The 15,831-nt window shown below is 40.5% G+C and overlaps 1 protein-coding gene across 5 annotated transcripts in view; it reads left to right on the plus strand.

The window, feature by feature from the left end:
- The window catches only part of SCP2 (sterol carrier protein 2), a 132,274-nt gene that overhangs the window by 77,918 nt on the left and 38,525 nt on the right, over window positions 1-15,831 (plus strand). The gene's annotated exons all lie outside the window — the stretch shown is intronic.

Below are 15,831 nucleotides of genomic sequence, written 5' to 3' on the forward strand. Positions count from 1 at the left end.
TGAAAATGTGACATTGCTCCAAGAGCCAAAAATAAATGGGAATTGGAAAAAAAAAATGCACAGTTCTCACAAAAATGTGTACATGAGTGTTTACAGCAGCATTATTCATAATAGTCAAAAGCTGGAAACAAGCCAGATGTCTATCATCAACTGATGAGCAACATGTGGTATATTTATTTTTATTTTTTTAGATTTTTTTCCAGACAGTCTCACTCTGTCCCCGAGGCTAGAGTGCAGTGGTGCGATCTTGGCTCACTACAACCTCTGCCTCCCTGGTTCAAGTGATTCTCCTGCCTCAGCTTCCTGAGTATGTGGGATTACAGGCACCTGCCACCATGCCCAGCTAATTTTTGTATTTTTAGTAGAGACAGAGTTTCATTATGTTGGCCAGGCTGGTCTCAAACTCCTGACCTCAAATGGTCCGCCTGCCTCGGCCTCCCAGGAGCCACTGTGTCCGGCCAAAATGTGGTATATTTATACTATGGAATATTTTTTGGCCATGAAAGGAATGAGGTACTGAAATATGCTACAATATAGATGAACCTTGAAAACATTTTTAAATTCCATTTTTATGACATGTCCAGAATAGGCAAATCCATAGAGACAGAAAATAGATTAGTGATTGCTTTGGACTAGGGAACACAGGAGAGAGATAACTAAAGGGTTGGAGTTTCTTTTTGAGATGATGAAAATGTCCTAAAATTGACTGTGGTGATAGTTGCACAACTTTGTGAATACACTAAAAACTACTGAATTATACACTTTAAATCGATAATTGTTTTTGAAAATTATATACATCCAGGTAGCAACCAGCCAAAACAAGATCAAAAACATTTTCATTACCCCCAAAAGTTCTAGCCTGTCTATTTCCAGTCAATCCTCTGGCCTCCCTGAAACACTTCTCTCTCACTCTCCACCACCACCAGGCTGAGATGTTTGACTTCTCTCATGGTAGATTAGTTTTGCTGATCCTAGAACTTCATATAAATGGAATCATACAGCACATGTATATATTCTTTTGTGTTTGCCTTCTTTCACTCAGCAGATTATAAAATTAATCCAAGTTTTTCTTTTTATCAGTAGTTCTTTTTTATTGCCAAGTAGTATTCTATTGTTGAAATATATCAGTTTGCTTATCCATTGTCCTGTGGATGGCTATTTGAATTGTTTCCTGTTTAGGGCTGCATGAATAAAATTGCTATGAATGTTTGTATAAAAGTCTATTTGGAGACATATATTTTTATTTCTCTTGGGTTGATAACTTGGAGCAAAATTTCTGGGTCATAGGACAGATCCATATGAGTAACTGTCAAAAAGGCCAGGTGCAGTAGTAGCTCACGCCTGTAATTCCACCACTTTGGGAGGCTGAGGTGGGAGGATTGCTTGAAGCCAGGAATTTGAGACCGGCCTGGGCAGCAAAGCAAGACTTTGTCTCTACAAAATATTAAAAAATTAACTGGGAGCAATAGCATGCACCAGTAGTCCCAGCTACCCAAGAGGCCGAGGTAGGGGGATTGCTTGAGCCCAGGAGTTTGAGACCAGCCTGGGCAACATGGTGAAACCCCATCTCTACAAAAAATACAAAAATTAGTCAGGCGTGGTGGCGCATGTCTGTGGTCCCAGCTACCTATGTCTTTCCGTACTTTTGCAGGTATATCCAGAGGATAAATTTCAAACAGTGGACTCATTGTGTCAAAGGGTAGTATACATTTAAAAATCAGTGGAGATTGCCAAATTTTCTTCAGAAAAGATTGTATCAGTGTATATTTCCAACAGCAGAATAAGAGAGTGCCTCTTTTCCTTCAGTCTTGTTAATACTGGATTTTTTCCTCAAATGTTAAAAATTTTGCCAGTCTTGACAGGTCATCTGTTTTTCTTCCCTGGGTACTGAAAAGGTAACCTAAAACACCCCAGGAAGATAGAATTTACTCAATTTTTAAATATTCAAAGAGAGACTCGCATTTCCTGCAGTATCCTTTGATAACCCTTTCTAACATTTGAGTATGTAGTCTGAATCGGGATGAGGAATTATTGAAAAGTAAATGTTTCCTTGCTACATATTAAGGATTTGGATATATTTCAAGTAAATCTGGCACATGGCCATTAGCTGTAATGTGCCCCAAGAAAGAATTCAGACTCCTTGAATTTATATCACAATGACAGTTATGAGTAGCTTAAACATTTTTTCTCTAGTTACTTGGATAACAAACTGCAATAGGATTCTAAGAGGTTCAGAAAATGGTCAAGCGAAGTTCCAAAATGTGTTAAGCCTCGTGATGAGAGTGTAAGATTCTCTTCTGTAAATGGTATTAATTCAATTGTAAGACAGTGCTACTTTGGTTGGGAACTCAGTATTGGGGAATTAGCTTTAAAAGTTAAAGCTTCGTGATACTGGTTTCTGATTTTTTTTAGATCTGGATGAAAGTTTCTGGCTGCCATAACAGTATCAATAATAGAAGAAAATTGTAGTTTTCAGCATTCGAATTAAATATTCTTTTGTTCATTGTTAGTTTAAAAACATTAATTCCTTTTAGATTTCCATTCAGGAAAATTAAACTTGAACTTTTTTTGATTACTTTGCAGTGATCGTATGACAAAAAACACATTAGTGTTCAGGTAATAATGTCGTATTTTCTTCCAGTTTTCAAAGTGCTTTTACATATACTGTCCAACACTTACTGAACACTTGTTTTTTTTTTTTTTTTTTTTTTTTGAGACAGAGTCTTACACTGTTGCCCGGGCTGGAGTACAGTGGTATGATCTCAGCTCACTGCAACCTCCGCCTCCCAGGTTCAAGTGATTCTTCTGCCTCAACCTCTGGAGTAGCTGGGATTACAGGGACCCATCACCACGCCCGGCTAATTTTTGTATTTTTAGTAGAGATGGGGTTTCACCATGTTGGCCAGGCTGGCCTCAAACTACTGACCTCAAGTGATCCACCTTCCAGAGTGCTGGGATTACAGGCATGAGCTGTCACACCCAGCCTGATCACTTGTTTTAAATGAATAAAGGTTGGACATGGTGGCTCATGCCCATAATCCCAGCACATTGGGAGGCCAAGGCAAGAGGATAGCTTGAAGCCAGGAGTTCGAGACCAGCCAGGGCAACAAAGCGAGACCCTGGTTTCTACCAAAAAAAAAAAAAAAAGAATAAGTAAAATTTGGCTTTAGTTTATTCTTAGCTATCTCTACTTTTTAAAAAATCCATATTAATGTCTGTAATCTACTGAAAGGACATGTAAGTGCCTTTGAGATAAAGCTCCTGACAAAGGATTATTGATTACTTTGAAGCTAGAAGTGGATTTTTTTAGTTTGGCCTTTTGTCGTAGTTCAGCATGGCCTTTTAGGCCTTTAAGAAAGGCCTCTGTGCCTTTCCAGTAGGCTTCAACCTAGTGTTAGGTCCTGATCTTCTGTTATTCAGTCAACATCAGTTCAGTAGTGACTTATTGTGCACCCACCTCATCATTAGGTACTGTAGGGCTGTGAAATACGAGGTCTACTCATAGACCAATTTGGAGCCTCCTGAAGCTTTTAAAAGTCTATGTTCCTGCCTGAGTATGGTGGCTTATGCCTATAATCTCAGCATTTTGGGAGGCTGAGGCGGGCAGATCGCTTGAGCTCAGGAGTTCGAGACCAACCTGGGCAAGATGGTGAAACCCTGTCTCTACAAAAAATGCAAAAATTAGCCAGGCGTGATGGTGCATACCTGTAGTCCCAGCTACTCGGGAGCCTGAGGTGGGAGGATAGCTTGAGCCCAGTAGGCAGAAGTTGCAGTGAGCTGAGATCATGCCACTACACTCCAACCTGTGTGGTAGAGCCAGACCTTGTCTCCAAAAAAAAAAAAATTATATATATATATATATATAAAATATATGTTCTATATATAATATATATTATATATGTCCTATATATTATATATATAATTATGTATGTTCTATTATATATAGTATATGTTCTCTATATAATATATATAAAAAAAAATATATATATATATATATGTTCCTGTCCTACCCTTAGACATTTTCTTGGGTCTGGGTTGGTCCTAAACAATTTATATTTTTTTAAAGTTCCCCCAGAGCTTCTCATGCATAGCCAGATTTGAGGGCTAGGGTTAGGATATACAAGGTAACTACTAGCCTCAGGAAGTGTGTAAGAGGCAGATAATACAAGAACACAAATACTTATACATTTAAATAAGTAATTATAATACAAGGCAGAATGTGCTATAGGGGAAGCACAAAGCAGAAGTATGAAGAGGGGAAAAAGGGAAAGGAGGATGGCAGGGTCACGAAGATTTGCTAAATCCCATCATATGCCTGGTGTTTTGCCAGCATTTCTATCTACTTGAGTTTTGGGGAAGGAGATGCACAAAGAGGAAGCACGTTTAAACCAAACTGTTTGCTTTTACCAAACAGGTTTAATTCCTTCTTGCCTATACAAACTCTACCTTTGTTATTTTCCCAATAATAATACACTGTTCTAAGTACACTTCATGTACAAGTGCATTCAATTTTCATATCAATTTTTCTGTTTTACAGAAGAAGAAAATAGAGGCATGGAGAGTTTAAATGATTTGTATGAAGTCATCCAGCTAGAGAGCGGCAAAGCTAAGATTCAAACGCAGGCTATGTATTCCTAGCTTCCAGGGTCTTAACCATTATGCTGTGCTTCAGTGTCCTTTCCTCAGTGGAAACGCACATCTTCAAGTGCTCTCTCAAATGTTATCCATCTTATGAAGCTTTTCTTGTTTCACTGATTCTTTCCATAGATTGAATTAATCTTTCCCTTTTCTGAACTCCTATACTTTCTCAGTACTTTTCTTTTGACATTTATGCTCATAGTATATATTATAATTATTTATAAGCTTTAAAAAAACTTCCCTATTTAGGCCGGGTGTGGTGGCTCATGCCTGTAATTCCAGCACTTTGGGAGGTCAAGACGGGCAGATCATGAGGTCAGGAGATTGAGACCATCCTGGCTAACATGGTGAAACCCCGTCTCTACTAAAAATACAAAAAGTTAGCTGAGTGTGGTGGCAGGCACCTGTAGTCCCAGCTACTCGGGAGGCTGAGGCAGGAGAATGGCGTGAACCTGGGAGGCAGCAGAGCTTGCAGTGAGCCGAGATTGCGCCACTGCACTCCAGCCTGGGCAACAGAGCGAGACTCTGTCTCAAAAAAAAAAAAAAAAAAAAAAAGAAAAAAAAGAGAAAAAAAAAACTTCCCTATTTAACAGCCTATGAAGTCAGGATGCATATTTCATTTGTCTCTCTACCTTGAACGGTGCGCAATACATTGCATATTTAAAGGGATAGTTGAATATATTATTGCTCCTTTAACATCTAGAATGTGGCATGGAGCAAAGGGAATACATTTGTTTAATGTGGGAAGAATTAAGATCATTAGGAAGAATTCATTGGAAGTTAGATTTTGGCCAGATACAAGACAGAACTTTCTAACATGGCTTCTCAAAAATGGAATAGGTTGCCTCCTGAGAGCATGCGTTTACCTGTCACAGAGGCTGTGCACAAAAAATACATGTAACAACTTGATAGGAATGCTGTAAGGAGAATTTTGCCCATCTGTTGGGCCTTGGATTTGATGAATTCATAGATCCTTTTCAATTCTATTGTAAGATGCTCTGATCTCCTATGGGAAGTAATTATTTCTTTTTCTGCATTCACATAATTCTTGATGTTTTTAATGACACGTATATTATTATTCTATCCTGTGATTTTTGTTTACATGTTTCAGTACTTTTAAAGGCATTATAAACTTCTCAGGTCTTAAGAATTTGGGTGAAAATGATGTGAGAATAAGTGGAATTTTAGCCAAGGGACCTAGCATTTTCAAATCAAGCCATGGCTTAGCTTGTCTACTCTGTAAGAGGTTGCCAAAATAAATCCTAGGACAATGACTGGTAAGACCTAAATCCAATATAAGCTCTTAAAAAGCCAGCAAGTCAGTAAGGGCTGATTAGCTTTTCACCAAAGTTTCTATTTTACCTTTCAGCATATCCTCCAGGCTACCCATCCTTATTTCCATTGCCCAGAGTTTTGCATTTTTACCACTCCAATGTGAGGAGAGGTAAATTTTATCATTAAACTCTGTGCCAGGACAAATGGAGCCCAGGAGATGGTGTCTACTCTAGATACCTGTTGCTAGCTAGAGATAACTAGGAGAAAGCCCTGAATTTCTATTTCTATTTCTTTTTTTAATTTTTGAAATCAGGGTTTTGCTCTGTTGCTCTGGCTGGAGTGCAGTGGCATGATCACAGCTCATTGTAGCCTCGATTTCTTGGGCTCAAATGATTCTCCTATCTCAGTCTCCCATGTAGTTGGGACTACAGGCACACACCTTCATACTGGCTAATTTTTTACATTTTTGGTAGAGATGGGCTTTTGCCATGCTGCCTAGGCTGGTCTCGAGCTCCTGGGCTAAAGCGATCCACCCATGTTGGCCTTCCAAAGTGCTGAGATTATAGGCATGAGCTGTCATTTTCTTTTTTTGAGGTAGAGTCTTCCTCTGTTGCCCAGGCTGAAGTGCAGTGCAAACATGGTGCAAACATGCTCACTGCAGTCTCTACTTCTTGGGCTCAAGTGATCCTCCCGCCTCAGTCTCCCAAGTAGCTGGGACCACAGGTGCATACCATTACGCCCAGCTAATTTTATTTTATTTTTTCTTTTGTAGAGGTGGGGTCTCCCTATGCTTCGCAGGCTGGTCTCAAAGTCCTGGGCTCGAGCGGTCCTCTCTCCTCGGCCTCCCCAAAAGCTGGGATTACAGGCATGAGTCACCACACCTGGCCCCTTTTTCTTTCTTCACAATTTCACGGGTAGAAGATTCATTGTTACCGTAGATCTTAGCAACCTCAGCATATCATTTTTTTCCCTTAAAGTTAGGAACTTCCACCTTTTCACTTAAAGGAAGCACTTGTATGCACATCTGAATTGCCACTTCACTCCTCTTGCGCTTTGGGGCCATCACTAAGTAAACTAAGGATGACTTGAACACGAGCACTGCAGTACCCATCACAGTCGTTCTAATAACAAAGATAGCTACTAACTGACTAATGGGTGGGTAGGATGTACCACTTGGATATGCTGGGCAAAGGGATGATTCACATCCCAGGTGGGATGGAGCTGAATGGTGTGAGATTTTATCATGCTACTCAGAACAGCATGCAACTTAAAACTTATGAATTGTTTATTTCTGGCATTTTCTATTCAATATTTTTAGACTGTAATCGGCTGAGGGTAACTGAAACTGGAAAGTGAAACCATGGATGTGAGGGCACTACTGTATTTTACTTTTGTTTTTGAAATATATTTTACATGTGATAGATAATTTTGTCAGGCCTCTGAGCCCAAGCTAAGCCATCATATCCCCTGTGACCTGCACGTATACATCCAGATGGCCTGAAGCAGCTGAAGATCCACAAAAGAAGTGAAAATAGTCTGTTCCTGCCTTAACTGATGACATGCCACCATTGTGATCTGTTCCTGCCCCACTCTAACTGATCAATTGACTTTGTGACAATACATCCTCCCCACCCTTGCGATAATCTACTTTGTGATGTTCGCCCGCCCTTGTGAATGTCCTTTGTACGATATACCCTCCGCGCCCTTAAGAAGGTTCCAAGATGGCCAAATAGGAGCAGCTCCAGTCTACAGCTCCCAGCCTGAGTGATGCAGAAGATGGGTGATTTCTGCATTTCCAACTGAGGTACCAGGTTCATCTCACTGGGGCTTGTCGGAGAGTGGGTGCAGTCCACAGAGTGTGAGCTGAAGCAGGGCAGGGCATTGCCTCACCCGGGAAGTACAAGGGGTCGGGGAATTCCCTTTCCTAGCCAAGGAAAGCCGTGACAGATGGTACCTGGAAAATCGGGACACTCCCACCCTAATACTGCGCTTTTCCAACGGTCTTAGCAAACGGCACACCAGGAGATTATATCCCACGCCTGGCTTGGAGGGTCCCACACCCATGGAGCCTCGCTCGCTGCTAGCACAGCAGTCTGAGATCAAACTGCAAGGCGGCAGCGAGGCTTGGGGAGGGGTGTCCGCCATTGCTGAGGCTTGAGTAGGTAAACAAAGCAGTCGGGAAGCTTGAACTGGGTGGAGCCCACCGCAGCTCAACGAGGCCTGCCTGCCTCTGTAGACTCCATCTGTGGGGGCAGGGCATAGCTGAACAAAAGGCATCAGAAACTTCTTTAGACTTAAACGTCCCTTTCTGACAGCTTTGAGGAGAGTAGTGGTTCTCCCAGCACGGAGTTTGAGATCTGAGAACGAACAGACTGCCTCAAGTGGGTCCCTGACCCCTGAGTAACCTAACTGGGAGACACCTCCCAGTAGGTAGCCCCAGTAGGGGCTGACCGACACCTCATACAGCCGGGTGCCCCTCTGAGATGATGCGTCCAAGGGAAGGATCAGGCAGCAACATTTGCCATTCTGCAATATTTGCTGTTCTGCAGCCTCCGCTGGTGATACCCAGGCAAACGGGGTCTGGAGTGGACCTCCAGCAAACTCCAACAGACCTGCAGCTGAGGGTCCTGACTGTTAGAAGGAAAATTAACAAACAGAAAGGACATCCACACCAAAACCCCATCTGTATGTCACCATCATCAAAGACCAAAGGTAGATAAAACCACAAGGATGGGGAGAAACCAGAGCAGAAAAGCTGAAAATTCTAAAAATCAGAGCGCCTCTTCCCTCCAAAGGAGCACAGCTCCTCACCAGCAATGGAACAAAGCTGGACAGAGAATGACTTTGACGAGTTGAGAGAAGAAGGCTTCAGACGATCGGTAGTAACAAACTTCTCCGAGCTAAAGGAGGACGTTCAGACCCATCACAAAGAAGCTAAAAACCTTGAAAAAAGATTAGACAAATGGCTAACTAGAATAAACAGCATAGAGAAGACCTTAAATGACCTGATGGAGCTGAAAACCATGGCACGAGAACTATGTGACACATGCACAAGCTTCAGTAGCCGATTTGATCAAGTGGAAGAAAGGATATCAGTGATTGAAGATCAAATGAATGAAATGAAGTGAGAAGAGAAGTTAAGAGAAAAAAGAATAAAAAGAAACGAACAAAGCTTCCAAGAAATACGGGACTATGTGAAAAGACCAAATCTACGTCTGATTGGTGTACCTGAAAGTGACGGGGAGAATGGAACCAAGTTGGAAAACACTCTTCAGGATATTATCCAGGAGAACTTCCCCAACCTAGCTAGGCAGGCCAACATTCAAATTCAGGAAATACAGAGAACGCCACAAAGATACTCCTCGAGAAGAGCAATTCCAAGACACATAATTGTCAGATTCACTAAAGTTGAAATGAAGGAAAAAATATTAAGGGCAGCCACAGAGAAAGGTCGAGTTACCCACAAAGGGAAGCCCATCAGACTAACAGCGGATCTCTTGGCAGAAACTCTACAAGCCAGAAGAGAGTGGGGGCCAATATTCAACGTTCTTAAAGAAAAGAATTTTCAACCCAGAATTTCATATCCAGCCAAACTAAGCTGTATGTGTCCAGGAATTTATCCATTTCTTCTAGATTTTCTAGTTTATTTGAGTAGAGGTGTTTATAGTATTCTCTGATGGTAGTTTGTATTTCTGTGGAATCGGTGATGATATCCCCTTTATCATTTTTTATTGCGTCTATTTGATTCTTCTCTCTTTTCTTCTTTATTAGTCTTGCTAGCTGTCTATCAATTTTGTTGATCTCTTCAAAAAACCAGCTCCTGGATTCATTGATTTTTTGAAGGGTTTTTTTGTGTCTCTATCTCCTTCAGTTTTGCTCTGATCTTAGTTATTTCTTGCCTTCTGCTAGCTTTTGAATGTGTTTGCTCTTGCTTTTCTAGTTCTTTTAATTGTGATGTTAGGGTGTCAATTTTAGACCTTTCCTTCTTTCTCTTGTGGCCATTTAGTGCTATAAATTTCCCTCTACACACTGCTTTAAATGTGTCCCAGAGATTCTGGTATGTTGTGTCTTTGTTCTCATTGGTTTTAAAGAACATCTTTATTTCTGCCTTCATTTCGTTGTGTACCCAGTAGTCATTCAGGAGCAGGCTGTTCGGTTTCCATGTAATTGAGCGGTTTTGAGTGAGTTTCTTAATCCTGAGTTCTAGTTTGATTGCACTGTGATCTGAGAGACAGTTTGTTATAATTTCTGTTCTTTTACATTTGCTGAGGAGTGCTTTACTTCCAACTACATGGTCAGTTTTGGAATAAGTGTGATGTGGTGCTGAGAAGAATATATATTCTGTTGATTTGGGATGGAGAGTTCTGTAGATGTCTATTAGGGCTGCTTGGTGCAGAGCTGAGTTCAAGTCCTGGATATCCTTGTTAACTTTCTGTCTTGTTGATCTAATGTTGACAGTGGGGTGTTAAAGTCTCCCATTATTATTGTGTGGGAGTCTAAGTCTCTTTGTAGGTCTCTAAGGACTTGCTTTATTAATCTGGGTGCTCCTGTATTGGGTGAATATGTATTTAGGATAGTTAGCTCTTCTTGTTGAATTGATCCCTTTACCATTATGTAATGGCCTTCTTTGTCTCTTTTGATCTTTGTTGGTTTAAAGTCTGTTTTATCAGAGACTAGGATTGCAACCCCTGCTTTTTTTTGTTTTCCATTTGCTTGGTAGATTTTCCTCCATCCCTTTATTTTGAGCCTATGTGTGTCTTTGCATGTTAGATGAGTCTCCTGAATACAGCACACTGATGGGTCTTGACTCTTTATCCAATTTGCCAGTCTGTGTCTTTTAATTGGAGCATTTAGCCCATTTACATTTAAGGTTAATATTGTTATGTGTGAATTTGATCCTGTCATTATGATGTTAGCTGGTTATTTTGCTCATTAGTTGATGCAGTTTCTTCCTAGCATCGATGATCTTTACAATTTGGCATGTTTTTGCAGTGGCTTGTACTGGTTGTTCCTTTCCATGTTTAGTGCTTCCTTCAGGAGCTCTTCTAAGGCAGGCCTGGTGGTGACAAAATCTCTCAGCATTTGCTCATCTGTAAAGGATTTTATTTCTCCTTCACTTTTGAAGCTGAGTTTGGCTGGATATGAAATTCTTTCCCAAGACTAAACCAGGAAGAAGTTGAATCCCTGAATAGACCAATACAGGCTCTGAAATTGAGGCAATAATTAATAGCCTACAAACCAAAAAAAGTCCAGGACCAGACAGATTCACAGCCGAATTCTACCAGGGCACAAAGAGGAGCTGGTACCATTCCTTCTGAAACTATTCCAATCAATAGAAAAAGAGGGAATCCTCACTAACTCAATTTACGAGGCCAGCATCATCCTGATACCAAAGCCTGGCAGAGACACAACAAAAAAAGAGAATTTTAGACCAATATCCCTGATGAACATTGATGCAAAAGTTCTCAATAAAATACTAGCAAACTAAATCCAGCAACACATCAAAAAGCTTATCCATCATGATCAAGTTGGCTTCATCCCTGGGATGCAAGGCTGGTTTGACATATGCAAATCAGTAAACATAATCCATCATATAAACAGAACCAAACACAGAAACCACATGATTATCTCAAAGATGCAGAAAAGGCCTTTGACAAAATTCAACAGCCCTTCATGCTGAAAACTCTCAATAAACTAGGTATTGATGGGACATATCTCAAAATAATAGCTGTTTATGACAAACCCACAGCCAATATCATACTGAATGGGCAAAAACTGGAAGCATTCCCTTTGAAAACTGGCACAAGACAGGAATGCCCTCTCTCACCACTCCTATTCAACATAGTGTTGGAAGTTCTGGCCAGGGCAATCAGGCAGGAGAAAGAAATAAAGGATATTCAATTCAGAAAAGAGGAAGTCAAATTGTCTCTGTTTGCAGATGACATGATTGTATATTTAGCAAACCCCATCGTCTCAGCCCAAAATCTCCTTAAGCTGATAAGCAACTTCAGCAAAGTCTCAGGGTACAAAATCAATGTGCAAAAATCACAAGCATTCCTATACACCAATAACAGACAAACAGCCAAATCATGAGTGAACTCCCATTCACAACTGCTTCAAAGAGAATAAAATACCTAGGAATCCAACTTACAAGGGATGTGAAGGACCCCTTCAAGGAGAACTACAAACCACTGCTCAACGAAATAAAAGAGGATACAAACAAATGGAAGAACATTCCATGCTCATGGATAGGAAGAATGAATATTGTGAAAATGGCCATACTGCCCAAGGTAATTTATAGATTCAGTGCCATCCCCACCAAGTTACCAATGACCTTCACAGAATTGGAAAAAACTACTTTAAAGTTCATATGAAACCAAAAAAGAGCCCGCATTGCCAAGACAATCCTAAGCCAAAAGAACAAAGCGGAGGCATCATGCTACCTGACTTCAAACTATACTACAAGGCTACAGTAGCCAAAACAGCATGGTACCATATATATATATATATATATATATATATATCTACAAAGAATCTACAAAGAACTTAAACAAATTTACAAGAAAAAATCAAACAACCCCATCAAAAAGTGGGTGAAGGATATGAACAGACACTCCTCAAAAGAAGACATTTATGCAGCCAACAGACACATGAAAAAATGCTCATCATCACTGGCCATCAGAGAAATGCAAATCAAAACCACAATGAGATACCATCTCACACCAGTTAGAATGGCAATCATTAAAAAGTCAGGGAACAACAGGTGCTAGAGAGGATGTGGAGAAATAGGAACACTTTTACACTGTTGGTAGGACTGTAAACTAGTTCAACCATTATGGAAGACAGTGTGGCGATTCCTCAGGGATCTAGAACTAGAAATCGCGTTTGACCCAGCCATCCCATTACTGTGTATATACCCAAAGGATTATAAATCATGCTGCTATAAAGACACATGCACCTATATGTTTATTGCGGCACTATTCACAATAGCAAAGACTTGGAACCAACCCACATGTCCATCAGTGATATAGTGGATTAAGAAAATGTGGCACATATACACCATGGAATACTATGCAGCCATAAAAAGGGATGAGTTCGTCTCCTTTGTAGGGACATGGATGAAGCTGGAAACCATCATTCTGAGCAAACTATCACAAGGACGGAAAACCAAACACCACATGTTCTCACTCATAGGTGGGAATTGAACAATGAGAACACTTGGACACATGGTGGGGAACATCACACACCAGGGCCTGTTGTCAGGTAGGGGAAGGGGGAAGAGATAGCATTAGGAGATATACTAATGTAAATGACGAGTTAATGGGCGCAGCACACCAACATGGCACATGTATACATATGTAACAAAGCTGCACATTGTGCACATGGACCCTAGAACTTAAAGTATAATAATAAAAAAAGGTACTTTGTAGTATTCTCCCTGCCCCTGAGAATGTACTTTGTGAGATCCACCCCCTGCCCGGAAAAAATTGCTCCTAACTCCACCACCTCTCCCAAAACCTATAAGAACTAATGATAATCTCACCACCCTTTGCTGACTCCTTTTTTGGACTCAGCCCGCCTGCACCCAGGTGAAATAAACAGCCTTGTTGCTCACACAAAGCCTGTTGGGTGGTCTCTTCACACGGACGTGCGTGACAAATTTTATATCTTTTGGAGAGAAAAACTGCTCTATTATAAATATACATTCTTCAGCGTATGCTGAGTCTGTGAAAACTTTTTGCTGTTTGAAGATCAACAAGGCTTTTCTTCCTCAAAAATTCAGGCTCTGATAGTAGAAAACCATGCTTTTTAATGTTGTTTTTGGAAAAGCATTTAAATGTCTAATTTGAAACTAAAGCCGAATTATGACTTTATGGTACTTGGCTGTCTTGATAGTATAGGAAGGTTTATAGGTTGAAGGAGAAGGAAGAAAAGACCTCAGATCATAACTCAAAATTTTATCCCCTATAGCTTTTCCATTCTATGTCTATTCATAGCACTTAACATCCTTATCTTTGTTAGCACTTTGCATTTACATTACACTGTGAATCCTCTGTTATCTTTAACATTTGGTAGAATGCTTGATACATGTTCAAATGGTTCATTTTTAGAAGCAACCAGATTGTATACCCTTATCTATGTAGCTGAGTCCTAGGTCAGTTACTTTCATGTAAAAAGGTTGACCAACATCTTGTTAGGAAATGTTTGCAGCAAGATGGTTTGTAACCAGTTGGTTGGAAGTACAAGTGGCCTGGACTTGCATTTGGCATCTGAAGTATGAACAGCCTGGTGGGACTCAGCCCTCAACCCATGGGATCTGACACTATCTCTAGGTAAATAGTGTTAGAATTGAAATGAATTACAGCATACCTCATTGGTGTCTGTAAAAGAATCGATTTGGTATCTGGGGGAAGCCCTCACCTTCCCGACATCTGGTCACAGAAGTGTGCTGTGAGTATGTTGAGTAGAGAGGAAAAACAGCTTGCTTTTTCTATTTATGTCTAGCTTTTAATTTACATCACTGTTAGGCCTTCTCCTGGCCTCCTGTCTCTCACTCCCATTCTCCCCACCAAGGCCAGCCATAGAAACTAGAATCCCTCTTCCTCAAGGCAGATCATGAAAACCCTAACCCCTTTTCCCCAAAGCCAGTCATAATACCTAGAATACTACTATAACTTCCTTCACCTTTCTGTGTAAAAACTGGCCATAAAGAAATTATCTGACCTATCTTGTTTGACTGTAGGTCATAAGACCCCCATTCCAGAAAGGTTCCTGCCCCATGCCCAGAAGGAAGGAATGCATGCTCAGAGAGGCCAAGAAGAACCTAGATGGACAGGCCTGGCTGGGTTTCCCCACTCAGTCTATTAGCATTAGATCATATGCTTTTTGTCCAGTCATATTTCTACATGGCTGTTCCATACTTTGTTGAACCTAAGCATAAAATGGACAACTTCCCCTGTATCTTTGGGTCTTTATTCCCAATGCTCCTATGTATACATGTTAAATAAATTTGTATACCCTTTCTCTAATTAATCTGACTTTTGCAAGTTGATTTTTCAGGAACCTTCAGTGGGCCAAGGAGAATTTGCTCCCTTTGCCCCTCTCTACATAACCATTCCCCAGTTATTTCAATTCTAGATTATCTAGTTTTTCACTGTTATAACAATATGATGAACAGATAGCTTTGTGTGTAAAACTTTCCCTACATTTATTTGATTATTTCCATGGAATGGTTTTGAAGGCATTTTAAAGACTCTTCATAACTTTGTACATTGCTTTCCAAAAAGGTTGTCCTGGTTTAAACTTTGACCAGTTCTGTATAGAGGTGGCTATCTTGCCGTAGTTTCGCTTGCATTGATTATTCCCATTTTTAAATATTCTTATCAATTTGATTGGCGTAAAATGGTATCTATTTGATTTTTATCAATGGCGAGATCGAGTATTTTCTCAAATAGTTGTAAATTGCGTCCGTTCTTTTGTGAAGACAACTAGCAGTGTATCTAAGACCAGTTTGAATTTTTTTTTGTCTTTTTTGTTTTACATATTCATTTATAAAGGCAGATTTCCAGTAAAACTGATTGTCCCCAAGTTTGGGTATAATAGAGTCATTTCAGTTTGACCTTCCTCATTAATTTCTAAAATGTTCACAATTCAAAAAGTTATTACCAGGTGTGGAACTACCTTTTTTTTTGAGACAGGGTCTCGCCCTATAACCTCGCCCTGCTGGAGTGCAGTGGCATGATTATAGCTCACTGCAGCCTTGACTTCCTGGGCTCAGACCATCCTCCTTCCTCAGCCTCTTGAGTAGCTAGGCCTACAGACATGTGTCCCCATGCCTGGCTGATTTAAAAAAATTTTATTTTTAGGCCGGGTGCGGTGGCTTGCGCCTGTAATCCCAGCACTTGGGGAGGCCAAGGT

The sequence above is a fragment of the Hylobates moloch genome, unplaced genomic scaffold (assembly GCF_009828535.3).
Source record: "Hylobates moloch isolate HMO894 unplaced genomic scaffold, HMol_V3 SCAFFOLD_18, whole genome shotgun sequence".
Lineage (NCBI taxonomy): Eukaryota > Metazoa > Chordata > Mammalia > Primates > Hylobatidae > Hylobates > Hylobates moloch.